At 44.2% G+C, this 9,304-nt stretch overlaps 3 non-coding genes across 3 annotated transcripts; 2 read left to right on the top strand and 1 right to left on the bottom strand.

The window, feature by feature from the left end:
• Positions 1 to 99: 99 nt before the first annotated feature.
• On the top strand, positions 100 to 171 carry TRNAP-AGG (transfer RNA proline (anticodon AGG)). Its single transcript has one exon. It is a non-coding gene; the product is annotated as a tRNA-Pro (tRNA).
• Positions 172 to 3,604: 3,433 nt separating this feature from the next.
• TRNAL-AAG (transfer RNA leucine (anticodon AAG)) lies at positions 3,605 to 3,686 on the bottom strand. Its single transcript has one exon. It is a non-coding gene; the product is annotated as a tRNA-Leu (tRNA).
• A 923-nt stretch (positions 3,687 to 4,609) lies between these two features.
• Positions 4,610 to 4,681, top strand: TRNAP-AGG (transfer RNA proline (anticodon AGG)). Its single transcript has one exon. It is a non-coding gene; the product is annotated as a tRNA-Pro (tRNA).
• The last annotated feature ends 4,623 nt before the right edge of the window (positions 4,682 to 9,304 follow it).

The raw sequence follows: 9,304 nt of genomic DNA, 5'->3' as shown, positions 1-9,304 counted from the left end.
TCCCTGCCAGTAGAAGGCTTTCAGACTCACATTTCTTAGAAAAAAACGCCTAGTGACGTGAGTGAGCCTTGGGGCTGAATTAAAAACCAGGAACAGTGTGGCTCGTTGGTCTAGGGGTATGATTCTCGCTTAGGGTGCGAGAGGTCCCGGGTTCAAATCCCGGACGAGCCCCGTTTTCTTGCTTCTAATAAATAACGTATTTCATTTCTAATAAACAACTTATTTAATATACGTCCGTTACGGCATTTTGTTTACTCTGCTTTGAAAAGTTGCGCAAAAGCCCCCGAGGATGTGAAATAGCAAAGTTAGGGACAGCTCCAAGTTATCTATTGAATTCTGTCTGACTAAGCGATTCCCCACTCTCCCCGGGGGGTAGGCGGACGTGGCAGTTCCGAGAGCGGGTAAGTCCCTCGACCTCTCAGTGCATAGACTGTGAAATGGAAATGATAACACGTTCCCTTTCCCTGCCTACCTCCAGGGACCCCGTTCAGTAAAATAAAATAGTGTTTGGGAGACTGCTTGGCAACTTCAAATAGTGCTAAATACGGCGGTCTGTTCCCCATCCCCCCCCCGCCCCTCCTCCCCAAGGGAACTGGGATCTCAAACACACTAACATAATCACCATTTTATGAGTGTGATAATTATCGTTTAAAAGAGTTTTTATGTATTGTCATATAGTGTCGTGTCTTTTCTTTCTCCTCCCCCCCACCTCCGCCTCTTTAAAAGAAAAACACTCTTGTGGAGTAGGGAACGAATTCTGTTAACTCTAGCAGAGCAGCAGAGAAAGGAGGGAATGTAATCCCCAAAGGCAAATTTTAAAGGCTAAATTTTTAAAAAATGTTTTGTGGACCCTTATCAACTTTCTTTATTAAGTGAATAACTATTACAGAAAAGAATAACTCCTTTAGAAGTGAACTATATCCCCTTCCTGCAGCCAGTTCACCGACATCCACACTCATATTCTCTGTCTTCCCTCCTGTTTCAAGGCTCATCTTTCTCATCTCCTATTTAAGGCAACTCATTCACTTTCTCATCAGGTGAATCCCCTTTGCTCTCCCTTACTCAAGGGCTTGATTTCTGCAATCAACATTCCCTCGTACAGCCCCTAACACACAACAGCTATTTCTCCCAGTGTGCAAGATCATTCCCATCAGCATACAAACATAGCATCTCCAAGTCCTTCAAGATCATAATCAGACTTTTATCTCCACCACTCCATAGAGATCACTCTTGTCAAGATCACTAATGACTTTTTTTCCAAATCTAAAGGTTAGTTCTCACTCTTCATCATACTTGACTTCCCAGCAGCATAGGGATACTACACTCCTCATTTCAGGAGGCTACTCTTTAGTCTCTTTTGCTGGCCCCTGCTTTCCTGAACTGTCAATTTACAGATGTCTTCTTGTCCTCCTTTTTGGATCAGTCTATATATACTCATCCAATCATTTGGCTTTAAATACCGTCTCTATACGATGATCCTTAAATTTGTATCAGAAGACTTGACCTAGGTTTGTACATATAGTCACCTGCTTGCCCCACATGAATGAGTTATAGGTATCTGAAATTTACCATGTCTCAAACAGTACTCCTGCTCTCCTGCCACTCCTCTTCCAACTGCCCTTCCACTGCCATCCATGTCTCAGAAAATAGATCCATCATTCATCCAGTTCCCGTATACATTACATCCAATCTATCAACAAAGCCTATTGGGTGTACCTTCATCCATTTCCCAACGCATTCACTGCCAGTACCCTAGTCCAAACTCTCCTTCATCTTTTGACTGTACTCCCACAGTAGCCTTCTAACTCATCTTCCTACTTCCTCTCTACTCCCTACACTAGAGAGCAGCCAGAATTATCCTATTAAAATACAAGCCAAAAAAAAAAAATCTCTTCAGTTCAAAAACATCCAGTAACTTCGCACACATGGAATATAATCCATGATCTTGTCGTTGCATGTTCTGGCCCTGACTATCCCTCTGAGCCCAACTCCGATCCCCTCCTCCTTCTCACTCGTTCTTCTGGCTACACTGGTCTTCTTACTATTCCTCAAATACATGGACCTTGTTTCCTATTATGGACCTTTCACTTGCTCTTTCCTCTTTCTGGAATATTATTCCCTCAGATATTTGTATACCTTCCCTTCTTATTCCTTCTGTGCTCAAACGCCACCTCTTTAGAGACATCTTCCTTGACCCCTCTTTCCAAAATAGCCCCCAATTGTCACTAGCCCCTATACAAATATATTTTTCTTCACAGCATTTATCACTACTTGACACATTTATATACATTTAATTATTTCTTTTTTTCTTCTCTTTCCTCCCCTCTTAGGATGTAAGCTCCACAAGAGAAAAGATTTTGTTATGCTCGCTGCAGTACCCTCAGCACTTAGCCCTGTGTACACGTATAGTAGGTGATTAATAATGAATGAATGAATGAATGAATATTACCATATTCCTGGGTGCACCTGCTGGCTTCCAGAAGCCACAATTAAACAACATTTATTTTTGGCTTTTGTAGACTCAGATTGGAATCTTCCCAAAGGACAGGAAACATGGTTTTGGTTTACAATACAAATGGACAGCCTAAATCAGTCTTTGTCTCTCCACTTTGGCCCAAGTACCCAATTCAGGCTTCTCCTCAATAAGAAACTACTAAACTGCTTATCTGTGGGTAGCAGAATGACAAATATCTATATTGATAATTACAGGACTTTCACATTTCTACATTTTTACTGTAGCTTTCTGTGGACAATTTGATCTTTTATTATCTAATCTTTAGTGGAATTTCAACCCAGATGGGAGAAAAGAAAGAGACAGCCCTGTGGTCTGAAATGTGGCAAAAGATGTGTTTAAGCAATGAAAACATTTAACATTTTTTGATTGCCAAACTGTTCTAAGCACCTTACATGTGCGAACTAAGTTTTATAACATTTCCATGAGGAATCTCCATATTACACATGAAGAAACTGAGGAACGCAGAAGATAAGCAATTTGCCTAAGGCCACACAGCTAGTAGTGTGAGAATAGGACTCTGGTGGTCTAACAGCAGCAGCGGAGCCCGGCGTTTCCACACCCACACCACATCACTGCACTGCCTGCCTTTACACTGCCTTTGTTTTCTGCTTGATGATGTCTTACAATGTTCCGAGACTGTTTTCAAATAGTATGGCTTACTTTTCCAATGTGCTTTGTGAGCTTCCCTTGCGGGCAGGCATCGTGTTTTATTCATTTTTTCTGTACCCCCCGAACAGTAGAGCAGTGCCAATAACAATAAAAGTGCTCATAATATGCCCTTTGGCTGAGTGAAGAAAGGCAAAGCAAAGCTTACAGGTTTATATTAAAGTCCTAGCACCTTGCCTATGGGAAACCATGGATTCAAAGGCATTATTATGATCTTACGATGGTGTTAATGTCTATCATTAAACAACTTTGACTTATGAAAGAATCAGAAACATGAGAAGTCGCAAAACATTGCAAACCCAGATTCTCTATCAAGTATAGACAAGCGGTTGGACAAGAGAGGAAAGTAAATAAACTCTGTCTTTAAGTGGCAGGACCAGCGCATTCATGGCTGTGATACCCAAGAGTGTTACAAAAGTTGCCTGGCAGCGGTGGGATTCGAACCCACGCCCCCGGAGAGACTGGAGCCTTAATCCAGCGCCTTAGACCGCTCGGCCACGCTACCCTATAACAACTGCTTGCGAAGCATATCCTGTACCCTCCACTCTCTTCCCCTTCACGCCACATGTTTCATATATTTATCTTTTTAGGAGGCTCTTCGTATCTCTTTTTCCCCCCTTTCTTCCCGATTTGTTTTGCTTTTTTTCTTCTTTGAAGCCACAGTGCTTGAGATTGATGGAAAGAGTCGTATTACACAAGGGCAGGGAGTCTCGAGAGACCCAACAACCTTTGTTAGCTCCAACGGGTACGGAACGCCTACCTGAGCCCGGTACAGGCTGGTCACCCGGGAGAGTCGGAGTCCTCTCGGGCCTCGGCCGGGCTCTCCACGGAGGGCGCCACACGGCAAGACCTTTCGCTACTTGAGATGCTGAGTCTGGGGTCCTGCGGAGGGAAGGCGCCTGGATCTTCCCGGAGGAAACGCGGAAGCTCACCGGGCGGTGAGTTCCATAGCATGTAAGGCAGGGCCAGACACGTCCCAGCCTGGCCGAGCCCAGGAACAGGTCAGTAATGTGCCGAAGCCAGAAGTCTCCGGACTTAAGCCCAGCTCTCCGGCCGACAGCGGGCAGAGGGGTCGGTACCGGTCAGGGAGACGCCCTGTTGGGAACGCGAGTCCTCTCCCCTCCCCAGTGCCACGGGATCACCCCTCAGCCTGTGACTGTCCCTGATGAGATTGCCTGTCATCATTCCCGCAGCATCTTTGGCCCGCTAGGAAGCGAAAATATGCAGCGCAATTAATGTTGATCCTGAATCTTTTTTCCTAAAAAAGATGTGTGACACTGCACTCGGAAATTTGGACGAGAGCGTGCAGTGATTCGTTCCTCCACTAGGTGTCATCCATGCCCACAGTTGGTAAAAGAAGAGTTTACAACCATGGACGTGGCGAAAAGTTTCTATACTAAAGTTTAGAAACCAGAGCACGGCTTTCGTGGCTCGTTGGTGTAGGGGTATGATTTTCGCTTAGGGTGCGAGAGGTCCCGGGTTCAAATCCCGGACGAGCCCTGCTTTTCCTAGCCAGCGGTCTTGGTCTTGGTCTTTATCATACCTCCCATAAAGCCTCTGATCTATTGATGTTAAACACCATCACATTAAGCAAGCACCCTATGTAACTGCTATTACAGTATGAACACCAGTTTATAATCCACTATTGCAGATTTATATGTATCTTTAGACCAATGCTCCTTGTATTATTAATTCACGAGGATAAATGACAGATGTTATTAGGTATATTTCATGCAGTATTTCTTCTACGAAATCATTATTTCTAAAATCAACCATCATTTCTCTTTTGTAGTTTTTTTGTTATTAGCCAGGAATTGTTCCTTCAGGACTTAGGGAGGTGTATTTTATATTAACAGCTTCGCATAACCCTCAATTTTCCTCCACTGTAAGCCTGGGGGCCCACTGGGTGCTGGGACCTCCTCAGGTCAGCAAGTGCGATGACGTGTCTCGTCAAAGAAAGCCTGGACTCCCTCCCTCAGTCAAGCCTAACATTCCAGGGCCCTTGGGTGTGTGCGTAGGGGTGTGGGAGTCGCTGGTAACGCAGCACCCAGGGAGTGAACTTCTCAACAGGGATGCTCAAGACTGCCTGCAGATTAGGTTTAACCTGTAAAACTATTTAACCATTCCCTGCGGTGTCCAACACCGAACCAATTACATTGGAGTCTTTGAGGATGGGGTCCCCACATGGTTATGCCCTTCACCCCTACTCGCTCCCTACCTGCTGGGTATGCAGTGTTCACATCCTCTTATTTCAGTCTGATGTGCCCTGACTCACCTGATGAACAAGACCTAGAAACCACAGATATTTTTCACCTCACTCTTAATTATTTTCCTGAGTATTTAACTTCTAGTACCTCTTCAGACATATGGAAGAAACAAATAATCTTGGAATCATCTTTTAGTGCTTCCTCTTATAACCTACGGTACAGTACCTAAGGTACAGTAACAAGTGATGTTGGCTGTACCTTTAGAATATTTCCAGAGTCCAAACACCTCTCACCACCTCCTCCACCACCTTTGTAATCCAAGACACCACGACCTCTCCCCCGCACTATTGCAATAGCCCCTTAGCAAGCTTCCCTGGTTGGCCCTGGTGTCTATTCTCAACATAGCATAGATGTAACCAAGTAGGACCCTATGGGACCTTCCCGGGACAAGCCTTCCCCCATATCCTCTGCTTTAGGTCCTCTCGGAAGTACCTAGGTAACAATATTTGATGCACATTTCCAGAGTTGTTTCCAGAGTTGTTTTACAGATGTGAAAACCCCCCACCAAATGGAAGATGTTAACTACTTGATGACCATGAGCACACAGCCCCAGGCCTCCTGGAGCCTAAGGACTGATAATGTTAACCCCTGTGACACCGCTCTGTTTCCGTCACCATCAGCCAATCAGAGAGCTGTACATGAGCTGATCACATACCCTGCGACCACCCTCCCTCACCTGACTTTCAAAAATCCTTTGCCAAAACCCTTCAGGGAGCTCGGATTTTTTAGAGCAAGAGCCAGCCGGCTCCTTGCGTGGCCCTGCAATAAACCTTTCTCTTGCTCCCAACTCCGACACTTCAGTTTGTCTGGCCTCACTGTGCACTGGGCACATGAATTTGTGCTAACATTGGGCACATGAACTTGTCCTATTAAAGCCTAGGACAGAGCTGATCACTGCTCTGCTTAAAATTCTTTGATGCATCTCCATTTCCTTTCATATAATATTAAAACTCCTTGCCACGTCTTTAAAAATCTCTACATGACTTCGCCATTTCTTGGACTCCCCTCACTTTTTTGACGTCATCTCCTACCGTCTCTCCCTTTGTCAGCTGTCTTCCCACTACATTAGCCTCTAGTGCTCCTCAGAAATTCCCACCTCAGTAACTTTGCACATGCTCTTCTCTCTGCTTTGAATCTTATCCACTTCATATCTGCATGGCTCTGACCACTGTGCATGAAATAGCACCCCTTTGCTCTCTACTCCCCCTTCTCTACTTTAATTTTCTTCTTTGCACGTACCACCACCTGACTTTTGCTGCTGCTCTGGCTGTTGTTGAATTCTCCCTCCCCAACCACTAGAATGGAAGCTCCGCAAGAACAGGGCATCATTGTTGTTGTTGTTGTTTTTACTGCCAAAGCCTCCTGTTCAGAGGCTGGAACAGTTCTTAGCACCTAATAAATACTCAATAAATATTTGTTTAATGAATTGTGTGAATTGTTTTATTTTACTTATTTATTTATTTATTGCCACAGAGCAGAGTCCTGACCACTGGAAGCCAGGGAATTCTCTGTGTGAACTGTTTTAAATCAAAAAGGAATCCCGGATCCTGGACACAGAGGGGAATAAGGAGCATGGAGGTATTGGGGACTTGAATAGAGGGCTCTTGCAGTGTGGGTTATCCACTGTGTGTGCCACCTTCTGGGAAAGGCTGAGGGAGGGCCATGCCTGAAATATATTCTCTAGCAGCTCTCCTTCTCGGCCACAGTATGGACCTGTAAATGCTTTACAGAAGGGTTGAAACGTTCTCCCAACTGGACATAAAGAAAGGCACAAAGTAGGTTCTCGCAGCTGTAAATCGCGCAGCAGCACCATTGACTTCTGTTGTAAACCTTCTCCAGGCAGAGATGCTGAAGTACAGGGCTGCTTCAGGCTTCCATGGCTTTGGGCAAATTCTGAACCAGATAGTGTTTTGAGGTCACTCTGTAGGGTTGCATTTAGCCATTCTGTAAGAGTATGTAAAACAAGTGACTTAACAGGATGAGGAACAAAAGTCCATAAAAGGGAGACTGCAGAGGAGAGGAAAAAGGTTAGGGAAGGAGGTGTATAACCCAGCAGGACTTCATCAACTTCACTTGACCAGGTTTTGTGATGAGGGGTCACTCGTATGAGTCCTAAGGAGACATTGCTCACATGTGGGGAGAATGCCGGCAGGAGTATATGAAACAGGGGGTGAAAATCTGTTGATGGTCACAAAGTACATATGAATAGGCAAAGTGTCTCTGCTGCTCTCAGGAGCTATGACCGCAAGTTGAAATCTGCCCCCTTGTGGACAAACCAAATATTACCACGGGTCTTCCCTTTAAGGTCTTGGAGATTAAAAATTCATTCCTAGGGACCTCATTACTTTTTGCTGATCCTTCCATGTGCATTATAGGCAGGTGGAACTTATAGGGGAGAGAGCTGTGTTATTGTCCAGGGAGATGGTGTTCATGGGATTAAGCTGAACTACTTATTAAAGTAGATGGCATCCCATGGCTATAGAGGGAAAGCAGAAAACAGAGCTAGCGTCCACTAGCAAAACTCTTGAGTTGCACTTTAACAGCTAAAGGTGAAAGTTAAGAGTGACAATCACAGATTTAAAGTCTTCAAGTAGAAGTGAATCAACATTTTTCTTTCCTTTTATTGATCTTTCTGATCTTATGTCCATATGGTGCTACAGGGTCCCACCAAAAGTATCAAAAAGGATTGTTAAGTTTTGCAAAGGATAGCTTTCTGATACTATTGTTAAAGAACAAAATCTAGTTCTTTTAGGACATTTACTCATGGATTCTTCCATTCAATCAGTATTTAAAGAGTATTTTTTGAGCAAACATTTGTTGAACATTTGTTGTATTCCAGGCACTATGCTTGGAGCAGAGATTACTTCAGGGAACCAGACAGATGTGGTTTCTGCCCTCATGAAACAATCAAATAGTTTTTCAAAAACCAAGAAATACAGTTAATTTATTATGCTAGTGATAAGGGCCACAAAGGAAAAGTACAGAGTGTGACGCAAGCAAAACAGAGGCTGTTCACTTCCCCTGGGGTTTCTGGGAAGTCTTGTCTAAGGAAATGAGGCACACACAGGATTTAAGCAGGTAGAATGGGGAGGGGTGAATGAATTAAGGAACATAATGAGGAAACTAGGTGTTAAAACCTTGAGTTGGGAGGAAGCCTGATGAGTTCAGGGAACCGAAAAGGGGAGTGTAAGAAGATAGAGAGAGAGAGGAAGGGTGGTTTGGGTGAGGCTCCCTTGCAAGGCCTGGTAGGCAGCGGTAAGGACTGTGGTCATTATTTTAAGACTTATGGAAAAAAAAAAAAAGACTTATGAAAAGCCATTGACACCGTTTAGGTGGGTGTGTGGGTGAAGAGCACAGGCACAGAACTAGATTTGTGTTTTACAAAGATTACTGTGATATAGTAGGGTTTGCACAAAAAGCCGTGGGGACCCCCATTTCAGCTTTCTAATAAGCAAGCACAGAGCCCTGCATCAGGGAAGGTTACGACCGAATGTGTGTTATCCACTCTAAAATTGTTCTCTGTTTTTATCTTGTGCATTCCACCAACTCTGCCCGCTCCCAGAGCCACTTCAAAGGAGGTCAGTGAGGCCCGTGGAATTAAGGTCAGGGTCACAGAGCTAGTTAGTGGCAAAGCCAGTATGAAGATAGGAACCTCGCTTTCATGACTCCCAGGCCACTGCTCATTTTGCTCTAGCCGGAGACTTCTGAAAAGGAAGGGTGTTTTTTTGTTGATGGTGGGTTTTATTTTTGGTTTTGATTGTTTGCTTTTTTTTTTTTTTTTTTTTTAACATCTTTATTGGGGTATAATTGCTTTACAATGGTGTGTTAGTTTCTGCTTTATAACAGAGTGAGTCAG

This window comes from Lipotes vexillifer, unplaced genomic scaffold (assembly GCF_000442215.2).
Source record: "Lipotes vexillifer unplaced genomic scaffold, Lipotes_vexillifer_v1.1 scaffold164, whole genome shotgun sequence".
NCBI lineage: Eukaryota > Metazoa > Chordata > Mammalia > Artiodactyla > Lipotidae > Lipotes > Lipotes vexillifer.
Note: the sequence above shows the minus strand (reverse complement) of the source record. Positions and strands in the feature narration are given on the sequence as shown.